Source organism: Cupressus sempervirens, chromosome 11, assembly GCF_028749045.1.
Source record: "Cupressus sempervirens isolate cs-2001-9-10 chromosome 11, ASM2874904v1, whole genome shotgun sequence".
NCBI lineage: Eukaryota > Viridiplantae > Streptophyta > Pinopsida > Cupressales > Cupressaceae > Cupressus > Cupressus sempervirens.
The window spans coordinates 560,534,199-560,548,523 of NC_143128.1; the positions used below are offsets into that span (position 1 = coordinate 560,534,199).

The window sequence follows — 14,325 nt, forward strand, 5'->3', positions numbered from 1 at the left end:
TATGATCCAATAGATCCTTATAATCCATATATAGTCCTTCTCTTCACCAAATATTAGAAAGAACTAATAAATCAAAGAATAAATTTCATATAGAAACAATGAATCTTAGAAGCTAATGAATCCCGCCCCCTTTATCATTAATCATTGTCCATGTCACATATGTATCAGATTTAATTAGTAAAGTCTATCAAATTTGTCCAATCTATACTAGATAATTATTTTCTCTTCTTGAATAGACTATGAGATAGTTTTTAGTATCAATGTTGATCGTAGTATGAAAGGCTGGTGTAAGCATGTGTTGGACATGATTTTGCTTTTTAACAAAAATATTGTGAGTTTTAAATTTAATGCTATAATGAATTCAAATTTGTATTATAGGTGGTGAATTCAATGCTCTAATGAATCCTAGAGAAAAATAGTGGATAATCATCAAAGAATCTCAATAACAATTGATTTCAATATACTATCTTCCCCCATATCCTCCCTCATTCTAGTTCCAAACCACTTTGCAGTTCAACTAAATATCACTGAGGATTCACTCCCAAAACAATGTCCTTTCAAGTTTGAAAAAATGTGGGTGAGGGATGAAAACCTAATGAACACAATAGAACAATAGTTGAAGGAAGAAAAGGTATCGGGATCAAAATTATATTGCTTGGTAACTAAGCTAAAGATGATCAAGAATACATTGCTACTTTGGTAATAGTTTTAAAGCAAAAGAAAGAATAGAGTAGGAAATTGAGGAGCCTAAATTAGTAGTGATAGATAAAGGAATGGACACAAAACTCTATCTCAAAGAAAAGAAACTATTAGGTGGTTAGGAAGATATCCTTGGTATGTTAGTTTGAGCTTCACTTGGTTTCGAGAATACTTTAATTTCTCTACTTAACAAGGCCAACCACATGAAGATGGAAGCTCATTTGGCCTCACCCCCCCTCCCCCTTACATCAATCTAAATTCCCCATTATCATCTAATTACATACTCCATTCATTCATTCATCCATTTATGAACTATAACATTCAATCAATACAATCACATAACATTCATTAATATGATATAAGATTCATTAATACACAATACTAATCACAACTTCATTAACACATAACAATATTCATTAACATGAAATAAAAAATACATATTAATACACAACATTCATAGATAATTACTTAAAACAACGTTCTTTCATTATCCAACAAAGTTTATCAAAGAGCATTTTTAAAAAATCATTTTTTCTTTTTTTTTTCTTAGCTCTCTTAAGAAAAAGGCTGATAGGAGCATCAATATCTTCCTCATTCTCCTTCTCGTGTGGCACATGTAATGTCAAATTATGATGCCTCCTTCTGTTTTGAGGAGCAAAAGGCTATTGCACTAAAGGGGGCTTTGTTGCAAGAACAAGTAAATCGGTTAAATTGACATACTCTTTTTCTTTTTTTAATTGTTACAAGTATTTAATTAACCAGTACAACATAACATGCATTTTTCTTAGCTGACAATGCCACATCACGTACATTAACATTTTGTTCCACCACCATGTCAACATGTTGAACACTTGGAACATGCTCCACTCCTTCACCATGATGTTCAACATACTCTAAAATATTCAAAAAAAGGTTACACATCAAATTGCAATTGAAGATGTTAAATTGTATTCATAATTGCGTAATTAGTTTCCAATACCAAATTTATACCTCCAGCACTATGATGCACATCATGGCCTTCATCACACACAAGTTTTGTGATAGAATACAAAGGCTACAGTGAAATGTTATGCGTATTTCTATGCAGTCAATTTATGTTTGAAGCCAAAACCGAAAAAGAAATTTACCAACTATTCAATTTGACTTACTTTTCATTTGACCAATTTACCTATGTCTCATTTGGTGCACTAGATTCTTGGATATGGCTTTCAGATTCTTGGCGTAGGCATGCAACCACAACTTTATAGCCTTCCTTCAAGCCAATTTTTTTCAATCTTCATCCATGAGCTCTACATTGAATTATGTGCCCTATATTTTTTTCTTAATATCGTCAGTTTTGCATGTATGATTTGATCAAACAAAATTGTTTGCAATATTATAAAAAATAAAAATGAAATGACATTATTGCTACTTACAAATCGAGATTGAAGATTCATCTAGCCACTAGAGCCAAGTTTGTGTTGGCCAACCTTTTCTAGTATGGCTTTTGTAGCCACTGATGTGTCCCATAGCCTATGAACAATTTGAAACATGTTAGATTATATATTTACAAAGATCTCTAATTAGTGCATTATTACATTCTACTTAATAATATCATGACATACCTTCTTTTTCCCTCTTCTGGTTCATTTCCTTTATTATCACATAGCCTTTTCTCTTTTGCATCTTCTATTATTTTATTCCACTCCATCGGTGAAATCATAGGAGGACAGTCGTACTTTGGGTTCTCCTTTATACCCCTTCTATATTGGTCCCTCACAATCTTTATATGTTTTGATGCTCTTTTGAGAAGTAGGGCAGTGTCAAAAATGTTTTTTCCAAAAAGATCCTCAAAAGATGTAATGAGCTGATTTTTTTATATTTCAGGACCCTAGTCATTCCACCTCTAAAAAAATTTAAAAAATTGTTAGATCAATAACTTTAATATAGTACAATAAATGGAAGAAAAGAAAAATATTGTAGCAATGATATGAAACTACATACCTTTTATGTATGGTGGGTCCAAGTAGCCTCAATGTCATATCAAAAAGATGATCAAAGAAAACTTTATTTCCTACAAAAACATCATGGGATAATCGGTCCAAAATGAGTTATGTATAAGTAAACTACAATTACATTGTAAATAATAACAATTTTAAAGCACCTAGAAGCTTTCATAATTTTAACGGAAATGTTCATAGTTTTCTTGTTCAGCAATAATGTCCCCACAAATGAACTAGTACTAGTCACATGTATTGCTCGAAGAAATTGATCAACTTCAGCATTACTAGTCTTTGTTACTCTATAAACTAAGGGTCTATCTATTAGTGCACAAAATAGGTACATGAGTATAAAATCCACCCAACAAAAAAACAATGCATGATTAGCACATTACAAAATATAGAAAAATAAGGTTTTACTAGTTGTAATTGGCATAGTCGAGGATGTTCGCATGCTCCTTGTTATAAAAAATGGACTCAGCAATATTAGAGAAATGACTGAAGGAGGCATCCCCACTTCATCATGAGCTGAAGAATACAATATTGTTATCAAAGACATTTACGATGGATAAAAGTAAAATGGGATACTAGCTAGAAGCATCCAAAAATAGAAGTTAAGTGTTATAATGTTGATGAAAACAAACAATGTTGCACTAGGTTCACTTTCAACATTAGATGTCCTATTTCAACATTGAGTAGGACGGGCTAAAAAATAAAACAAAAATACCCATAATAGTCATAATATTTTTTATTTCTATTTTTATTTGATGTCTAGAAATATTTGATTATGTTCCTTTCCAATTCTTGTTCCACTTTACACGATTATTGGATTTGAGTGGTTGTGCCAACTTCGAGAGCCTTCTAAAGTCATTTGGTCAACTCAAGTTTTTGAGATATCTCGATGTTGATGGTTGCCAAAATTTGAGGATGCTCAATGGTGGTTTTGAGGCCTTAAATTCACTCATCGAACTAGATGCACAATATTGCAAATCATTAAATGAAGAGGCAATGGACATCTTAGTGATGCAAATAAGAGGCACAGATTCCTAGGATATCCTACTATCCTTTCCTAAAACCAACTCAAGACTAGGACAGAGGTGAAATGGTCTTACACACATACACACACCAAGTTCACCCTATCTTCCAAGTAGTCTAACACCTTCTCCAAAGCACAAATCCACCCATAAACCTCACTTCACTTGCATCGTCCAGGATCTTAAATTTCCATACACCCTAATACATTATTCCCCACTATTCCACCAAGATTCTTGGCCAACCAATAGGTCTAGGGCTTCTTACTACACCAAAACCACAAGTTACACTAGGAAGCCTAAAAGGGGCTCAATCTTAATAGCCCTATTTTACCAAAAATAACTCTAAACTCCACAAAGTTGCAAACAACCTTCCAAAAAAATTATAGAATCTATTATTACATGAAAAACCATATCTAATTCCCAAAGATGGTTTCTGGGTCTCAAATATAAAGCACTTTTCTCTCAAGCCCAAGTTTCTAGGATTTATGGTTTGAAAATAATGTTTAGCCTTGTAGGCTCACAACCTCGATTCCAAAGGTGGATTTTATTTCTCCACCAACATTAACATCATCCTTACTTACCTTCCATCGAAGCTCCAACCTCCAAGATTCATAAAATGATCACTGTGCTATGTTTTCAATCCATCAACACGTTAACAACAGGAATACCAGTTCCAAACTATGGCTATTGTGTCTCAGGCAAGCATAGAACACTAGGAACCTCACCATGCATGTTTCTTACAAATCAAAACCTTCCTTTTTACCAAACACCATGAAGTTTCACCATGTATATTAAGAGAAATACAAAATGTACATACAAACCCTTATCACAATCTAGGATAAACAACAGATAAGGAAAAATCCAAAACCAACTATTGCTTTATCATATTTGAACAAAACAATCATTTCCTTCATTTAAGAGAAAAGATAAAACTTTCTAAGAATGGACTTAGTCACTTACTATTACCTGCAATCAAATATGGAAACATAATTGATGTTTGTGTATAAATTCCCTCCTAAAAACTGTATATTAACATTCCAAATCCATACATATCACATTAACCTCTCATAGGTGGAAGGTAAACAATTTATATAACCTCCCCTTCGACCTCACAACTTCACCTATTCATGTTTGATCCAAACATAACTCTAACTGTTGGACTTCCAGATTTTTGCAAGAAAAGTTGCACAAAAGTTGCATGACAACTTTTATTGCAATTTTTTGCAATTTTACAATTTTACATAATCTAATCACAAAAAATTCACAATGCCTACCAAACTACACTAAAACACTTAAAAGGTTTAAGAAATTTGAAAATGATGATTTTTGGTCAACTCCCAATGTTTGACCAATCGTTGACTACCCTTTGACTATGCTTCTAAGCTTATTATAACATGAAATCAACTTGCCTATATGCATAATAAGAATGCCTAAACTATCTTGTGTCATAATTTTTAGTTTTCTTCACTACTTTACAACATCATTTAGACAATATATTTGGTTCTCAAGTAGAGAGACTCTTGTGGAAACATGTACTTAACATAGAAAATTTTATGGAACCTCCTTGTCAGGATTTTTAGAAACAGACTCAGATCTAAAACTACCAACATTAATATCTCCAAGTGAAGTAACCTACCCTTCAAAAAGATATCAAATTTGGCAAAGGCTATTGGTTAATGTGCAAATTGCACAGGGTTATATCAACTCTAATATAGACGAACATTGGAGACAATCCATTTTTTTTATGAAATGTTGCCTTCCAAGTTTGCGGCTAACCTACAATCCTATCCAACATAGAGATTACTTGATGGAAACCCATTGCGAAAACTATACACACGATTTTCCTAGCTTACATGGAGCATACTCATAATCCACTTGTATTTATGGTTGTAGCACTAAGCAAACAAAAATAAGGAATTCAATTAATGAAGGCTCTTAAGCTTGTATAGTCATGATGATGGAGATATCTGATCATCCATATAAATATCCATTTGCAAAAGTCTCAAAATATATTGCACTCAATGCTCGATCACCCTTCATTATAAGTCCTCCACCATAGGTAACAGAGTTCCATGCACATTAATCAAGGTCGTTCATACATCTGCACTCAAGTGTAATTTAGATTCCTTATACAGAGCACACAAAAGATAATAGAATGTTGCATGATCTCCCATTTAAGCCGATGATCATCTCTTGGAGTAATCACACCTTGTCTATTGCAGAGTACATGGTCCTTATTCTAGTCATTCCACTTCAAATGTATTGATCTTGTAGCCAGCTAAACATTTATTGATTGGAATATCCATTTATTATCCTATATTTGTGATAAGGCTTTGGAATATAAACCAATACTAATGCATATTCAAGTCTGATGTTTTAAGAAATCATGGTCCATGCAGTCAATTTTTTACAACTTGTAATAGAAAATAGACTTCATCATGTTCACTACTGACAACTAGAAGAATTCAGACTATAATTTCATAACAAAGATCATTCCCAAAATAGATCTCTCTAGTCGTCAGCATTGACACTCGATAATACTTTCAATATCTCTTTCGAGGATAAACTCGTCAGGGTAATATCCCACTTTCACAAACCTAGGTGCAGCTATGCGAACTCTCAAGCTTGCCTTAAAAAATGTAGGCCCAAACTTAACTAAAAAAACTTTTTAAACAAAAATTCTTCCTAACCCTAAAACGACCCAATATGCGGCCTTTAACATTCATTCATTTCATCGTTACCTCTCATTTTGTTGTCACAATATTTTCTCTCCATCTTGGCATTTTGAAGTAAGGTAATTGTATTCAAAGGTGATTTGTATTTGATAATTGATGAACACTTAATCATATTTCATGAGCTATATTTTTTAATGCAATAATTGAAATGATATTCATTGGGAGTTGTGAACATACACATATATGATATAATTGATAGCTTTATATAAATCATTTTCAACTATCAATTGGCATTTAATATTTATATTTGGCATTTGGCGTTGATCAATATCAAGTATCATACAATGAAATTATTTAGTTTTACAATTTTGCATATTTCTCTTTCTTTTTTTGTTAAAAAAAGTGCATATATACATACACATGTTCCCATATGCACCCAAACCCCTAAAAAGAAATCGCACCCAAGAACTAGGTAACTCAACATATTTATAATAAGAGAAGCATCTAAATACTCACAAAGATCAATGACATGTACACACACATATTATGTGTGTGTGTGTGTGCGCGCGCTTATAATTTTACTTTATTCATATATTTGTCTTTTAATATAGTTGCTAATATTATAAATATTTATCTCTCCTCTTAATTTTCCTTAATTTTGTTTTTGATTGTTGTCAGGTCATTTGATGCCTTCTCCAAGACTAGTTCTGTCCTTTTATAATACCTTTAAAGAGACAAAAAGTCACGAGTTCATAGTAGTCCCCCACGAGACAAAACTCCTCCAAGTGAACCATACCTTGATGCTAATCACTACTTTATATCAATCAATGTTTGCTTAAACCTTTTTTGTTAAGATACACATCCCTTTGGGGAACAACTCTACATTATCCTGACTCCTCTTTGGTGTTTTCTATATTCGGCAAAATGATTCTAACTCTATGATCTGAGCCTCTATGGCAGGGTCATATCACTTTATATGTCACTTTAGTTGTTTAAAAAAATTCCCAAGCCTGCCTTTATTATCTTATACTTCATGAACTATGTTATGAGTCGAAATCTTTGTGTCTTTGTACCTAATATCCACCTATACTGAGCATTTCTAAAGAAAATGTATTTTATAAATCTATAAATAGAAGTCTTTGTACTTAATATCCACCTATACTGAGAATAGCTCTAACCGTAAGTTGGAAATGGATTTTGGATTGATTTTTTTCTCATTGATTAAAAATCTAACTTCATAACATCTTTGATCGGAATGCTAACAAACATGTCACCCCCAAGTGTTGCACACTTGTACCACAAACAAATCATAAATAAACAGTAAGCCTTTGTTTTTCCAAAAATCTGTGAAGAAACATGAAAACAAAGTTTGATCATTATCATGTGTAAAAGTAAATACTAGGATAACTGGGAGGCTCTCAAGGGAGATCAAAATCATAGCACTTCATATTGGGGAAAGCACGAGAAATGATACAAATTGTGGAGCTGTGTCCACTGCCAACTTCCACCAGAGTCCTCAATCCCAGCTGGTCGAATCCATTACCATAAGCCATTAAAATGCCTGTCACCATTACCTCATTCTCAAAATAACCCTCAGCGAGGGAATCAACTCAAACTGAATAGCTCTCCCAGATAAAATACTCTTGTGCGAATAATAATTGGGGGTTGTTATGCCATGATTGCAGCCTGTAGGTATACAATCACCAAATTGCTTGAAAAATCTTAGAAATCGTCAAGAAAAATGCACTGGGAAGGTGTAATGAAATGTTTCATAAGGTCACTGTACATGCTACCTGTGCAATAATGGAACCTTAAGTGGACATCTGTCAAAGGTGAAGAAACATGGCTCATACAGAGATTTTGTAGGTATTTTTTGGCTGATCTTAAATTTTTTATTAACCATTTCCAATGAAAGTTCAAAAATTAACAAATAGTTTGAATAAAACTATTATAGTTATAAAAAAAATCTTTAACTACTCAGGGAATGAATATGTATTATAGTTAAATAATTTAAAAGTGTTTTCTTGTTAATTTTCATGGTCACTAATTTATAATACATTTTATCTTTCGTTACTTCTCATAGCTACGATCAAAGTTTGACAGGAAAAATAACATGTATTCTTGAAAAATAGACTCTAAGAAACTTCGATTCTAGACAATGAGAACAATCAAAATTCGGTGCTGAGAAGATCCGAGACTTAACAAACAATAAACTCGTTACAAAATCAATGAAGAACTCAAACCCACCTCCAAAACAAGCTCTAATGACAATCTACCTCCAAATCAACTACAAAGGCAAACCATCTAGCAAAATTGGGTATACGGATTAAACAAACATAAAGAAACAAATGAGGAAGAGATCAGAAAGAGTAATAAGCGAGCTAATGCTTACTCAAACGCTAGAGAATATTGAGATCATGCAAGAACAACCTTGTATTGATTCTCTCCTCCAAATTTAGTAAAAGCTCTCCATCTAACTCTACTCCGCATTCATCAAAGCATTCGGAAGGGCCCCAAAAGAAGTGATAGGTGAATCGGCGTAGGTAGAAATGCAATCTATCATTAGAGAAAAAAACTAGTAATGATTATGGCAGAATTTGGCAGGTGAGACTATAATTCAAACTATGTAGTCATTTCTCCTCCTCGGAACATTGCCCACTCAAAATGCAAACTTCTTACCTCAAATGGCTCTGGTGCACGCAGAGCAAATCCAACCAACTCCACCGCCAAAAAAAGAAAATATGATTGCCATTTTTTTTCTTTTAGCTATTGTACCTGATTTAGTCAAAATTTTGACCAAATCGGGCAAATATGACCTTTGGTCGAAAATTGAGGGGAGATGTACTAGTGTTGTCCTTACACCTAGGATGCTCCAACATTAGTTTCACATTAGCCTAACCTTAGCTCTATGATTTTATTTCCATGGTTAATTTCCTACACACTATATTGGAACATCAATTGACCAAGAAAATCATGCATATGGATCAACATACCTAATTAAGCAACATTAAACATGTAGAAATTGCATTCACATAATCCATCAGGTATCAAGGCAATATTCAAAACTTTAATTTCATATAAAGTATATGCAAAAATCAAAGCATTATAAAATATTCAATCAATTTTCCACTTCTGAACATAATTCACATGTCAATTATAATTAAACCATAAAATCCATAATTCAATTTCCTTCATCCAAATAATCATCTAAATCTATCATAATAAAGCATATAGGAATATATCCTAATGTCCTCATCGTAGATACTAAATCATCATAATGCAAAATCACTACATAATCTCTAATGATATAAGGTCTCTATCTAATAAGTCTAAATGTATCAAAATAATGTATCATAAAAGAGTCAAAATATGAAAGTATCAACTAAGCTATAATGGGTCAAGGTAGGACCTTACATACTTAATGTTAGCTGAGGATTAATTGATGTGGCTTACAATTTTAGAGTTTTTTTCTTTACCAAGATGATTTTTGAAAGAAGGATTGTTGGTTTCAAAAAAATGTATTAATTTTTTCAAGATGGAGAATCTAGTAGATATCTTTTGCCTCTTTTCTTCATTGTTTATGGTATGAATTGTTGGGAATTTTATGGAATTATGTTAAAACTATCCAAAACTCTCTTTTGAATCGTCCACAAATTCCTTTCAAGATGAAAGCCATTATTCTTTAGTATGATATCCATCCTAAATTGATATGTTGGAATATATGCTAGAAGTAAAATCATAAGATTCATAATAATATAGGGCATATAAGTTAGGTATGGGGTAGAATAATGGTAAAGGTTAAAGGAACTTGCTACATTTGAACTCAATATTATTAAGCCAAATCATAGAGGTAATATAGAAATTTGGTGAACTCAATATTTTAATTGCATCTCCCTCTTTTGCCTCTTCCAATAACAACCCTCCAAATTATCAAATTGCCAATAGAAACACCCTCTTCTAGGCTTGGTTAAAATTAATGTTGACAAAGCTTCCAACAACATTCTTGAAAATGTTGGCATGTGGGGTGTAAATTAAGTTTTGGTTTGCAAACAACCTTGGTGATGGTTTAGCCATTTTGCTGACCCTGCCATTCATGGAGATTTTTTCCATGTTAAGCAAAGACATTTTATCAATATTATTCTAAATCTACTATAAGATCTTGTTTGATCATTTGAAAGATAGTCCTCACTTCAAGCGATGACAATAGGATGAATGTAAGAAATACATCGACACCTTCATTCAAGGTTTCAGTGTTGTTAAGGGTAATCATACTAGAAGGGAAGGAAATCAAATTTATATTTTTGGCTAAATTAGCTTCTTATTATAATGACATTAAGGTTGATAATATATATGACCAAGATTTCTTATCACAAATAGGAATAGACATTTTACAAATTTTGCAAATGTTGATTACAATGTTTCTCAAGATTTGTTATTATTGCTACTATTTCTTGTTGGCTTATAGATTCTTCTAATGTTCTTGTTTATTCAACCATGGTTAACTTTGATGGTACTACATTTAGATGGTTTTCTTTTTAATCCATTTTTCAACATGAGGGAAAACATAAATTTTGACACCCAAAAAAATCTGTATAAACTCATGGGGAGCATATGCTTCTACCCTACTTATAGGGTTTGGAGGTTTCCTTATCTACTGTTGATCTATTTTAAGACCATCTAAATTTCTTTATTCTCTAGAACTAGTGTTCCACAAGTCACTTTAAGATGAAAAAACCTACCTTGTAACAATAAATTTTTAATATTATTTCACCTAAATCTCTGAAACGGGTATGTTTCTCAAGCTAAAATACACTTCATGATCGACCCTTGAAAGTCTTAGTAAAATATTTTGTATACAATATCCATTGATACAAATACAAAGAAAATACTGATTTATGTGGTGAACCAAATGTAACATGTAAATTGTTTCTCCCATTACACTCCACAGATATTGTTTTTATTTTTCTTAAAACTTATTTTTGTTGTTGCACTTTTCTTATGGCTAAAGATTAGATACCAAGGACATATCCTACATTTCATGTTTTCAAAATGCATCAGAAAGCCAAACTAGATTGGACTGTTGAAAACAATAAACCTTTGTGGTGTGTGAATGAAACCATTTTACAATACTCCCTGAACAATGCTTTGCTTAAAGGTACCAAGTCCAACCCTGCCAGCACTTTGCAGATGAACCACTATGCCTAACCATCCTCAGTGTTGATTTGTGGTGAGCATTTCATTGACAATCATTGAAAAATGTTTCTACTATGATAAAGGTTTGATGTGTTGATTCTCCCACAAATGGCTTTCTTGTCCTAACTTGAGAAAAGAGGATTAAGACTCTTGGAGGCCCCTTATTGCTAGTAATATTGAGTTGTTCCCTTGTGCTAAAGGTTTTTTATTGCTTCCTTGCCTCTTCCCAAGACACAAACTTGGTGTTGAGCCAGCTATGGGATTGGTGGAACTACTTGATCTTGCTCAAACCTAATGCAACCACTTCTAACTATCTTATTGAGCCACTCAATGTGTATCCAACATGGGTTAGATTTCAAAATATCCCCCTCCAATATGCCATGTGTATCCAACATGGCATACTCTAATTTTTCTCGCATTTCAATAGATACTAATATCTCTAAGCCTCTTGACCAGGATGTGGCTCTGACTGTTGAAGATCGACCTTGGACTCAATCACTTGATTGTGAGGGCCTCCCTTTTAGATGTCACTATCGCTTCACAACTAATAACTTGGCTTTGGATTGCTCTCTCCTATTTCACAAAGGCCTTGCTACTTGGTGGGAGTATGCTAATAGGATCACTTGAGTAGCTTTGATCTTGATTCTTCGGTAGATAACTTCTCTCGAGATAATATTGAGAAACTAATTTCTGGTGTGGCTTTACCATGTCTAGAGGACCCTACCAAAGTTCCTCTTGCTTTGTGCTTGTAACTAACCCAAATGGCTCGTAACTCAAACTAGCACTTCTAAACACTGAAAGATGGACCATCGAAATTGTTGATGTGGATTCAATTTGAATGTGTGCTTTGATTTTGACTAAGTTTGGGTTGAAATCTAAAGTTTTTGCAATGTGAAAGTTATACAAATGAAGCAGATTGCAAGTACAACGAAATATAACTATTAATGATAATTATGTCACTATAGTTACAAATTTAATGGACTGTAATTTTTTTTTACCCAACTGTTCAAAATATACTTACAGATGACAAGTACAACAATACTTTCCAAAGATTCATACCCGAAATAAGGAATACACCATTTATTTTTAAATCTGGGCACAAATGGTGACTGCTGTAGCTTTTTCTAGATTACTGAATGTTTAGTCAGATCTGAAAATGTATAATTTCTGCCCAGAATTAGTGAACAGTGATATAAGATGTCAAATACCTTTGAAATAAGCACCAAACAACCTTCTAAAGGGATTGATTCTTCCTACAATGAGCACGTGGGATCATTGATAGTTGGGGTGTGGCTATGAATGTCTGATATAGTCTTTCAATTTGCAGCAAACAACAATAATCTAATTGCCCTATGTATTCAATGGATAGCTCGCAATAAATCCCCAAACACCACTGACATATGCTCTCAAAATGATTATCAATCTTGCTTATTATAGTTGTGTGCTAGCTAAGGAAGAATGATATAAAATCTGGGAATAACTGCTCACAAAAATCTTTCAATCTGCAATTAAATGTCTTCAAATTGATCCCCAAATAATCAAATAAGTCCCTTGTAAATTGACAAACCTCTACAAGGCTAATGTAGAATAATGTGTAATAACCCCTATCCGGCTATATTGTTAACAATCATCAATTTTCCTTTGCTAATCAATACTCTAACATTTGACAATCCTTACTATTATTGTTGCAAATTTGATAATCTGATTTTCAGAATTACACTAGAGAATGCAATCGGACACTTACAATTTCAGATCCATTTAATACTAAGAAGTTTGTATGAATGCCAACATTAATTCATAATTCTGCCCTACAAACTGTGCAATTATATAATTATAAAAGACAAACGATTTACTCCAGCTTTAATTCATTACCAACACTGTTTCAAACAAATAGTAGCAACAATAATATTTCAAATGCCAAGAATTTGGAAATATGGATTGGCTTTGACTTTTATTTGTAGTCCAATGTGAATCTACAGCAGCCCCAAGAATATACATCACAGGCCATATAAATTGAGTGCAGCTCTTGAAAATTATAACACGGCCCCTTAGAAATGTCACACAAACCCTCTTTAGGTGAACATGACCCTGCAATTGATAAACTGCTGCCCTATAGTGAAATGGCAGCTCTGTAACATTCAGATTGAACTCCCAGCCAGGATGCAGAAGCATAAAATTAATAATTCAGCCTTCAATTCATTCTCCAGAATCCAGTCTTCAACACTTGTTCAATCGACTTCTCAATAACAAGTTACATCCATTGGGGGCATTGTCTTTTAGAATGCAAGAAATGTTGTTTTGAGCAGGGTGGTTAAATAATTATCAGGGTGGTTAAATAATTATCTTATGCAATTGAAGCAAATTGTGTAGTTGTGAGGGAATTGACATAATGACAGTAGTTCAAACATTTCTTGTTTCCCATGCACATAGAACTTGGCACATTCGTGAGGAACCACCACTGAATTTGCAATCACAAAACTAAGTAATTATGTGTGTTGTTGACAAATATGTAAATTGCCATCGGAATAATAAACTATTAGTTACTTAGTGATATGTACCGAAGGGTGTTCTATTATGACACGATGGTTGAGTTGCACCCCTTCGAGTCTTATATGTACACTCTGTTTGGAGATAGGAGGCATTAATTATGTACCGTTGTACATCTTTGTTGTCTTCTATTGTCAATGATGTAACCAAGGCATGAAGCATTATATTGATGGCAATTTACATATTTTCTGACAACAA

The 14,325-nt window shown here is 33.1% G+C and overlaps 2 long non-coding RNA genes across 3 annotated transcripts; both read right to left on the bottom strand.

Moving 5' to 3' along the window:
* Positions 1-1,248: 1,248 nt before the first annotated feature.
* LOC149530869 (uncharacterized) lies at positions 1,249-2,188 on the bottom strand. Its single transcript, XR_016359175.1, has 3 exons — positions 2,115-2,188; positions 1,868-2,007; positions 1,249-1,592 (listed from the first exon to the last, which is right to left on the bottom strand). It is a non-coding gene; the product is annotated as an uncharacterized LOC149530869 (long non-coding RNA).
* Positions 2,189-2,309: 121 nt separating this feature from the next.
* LOC149530870 (uncharacterized) lies at positions 2,310-9,125 on the bottom strand. 2 transcript variants are annotated; one of them, XR_016359107.1, is made up of 4 exons: positions 9,067-9,125; positions 8,780-8,943; positions 2,683-2,752; positions 2,310-2,584 (listed from the first exon to the last, which is right to left on the bottom strand). It is a non-coding gene; the product is annotated as an uncharacterized LOC149530870 (long non-coding RNA). The 2 variants fall into 2 exon arrangements; XR_016359106.1 differs by lacking the exon at positions 9,067-9,125 and having other exon boundaries at positions 8,780-9,016.
* Positions 9,126-14,325: the final 5,200 nt, after the last annotated feature.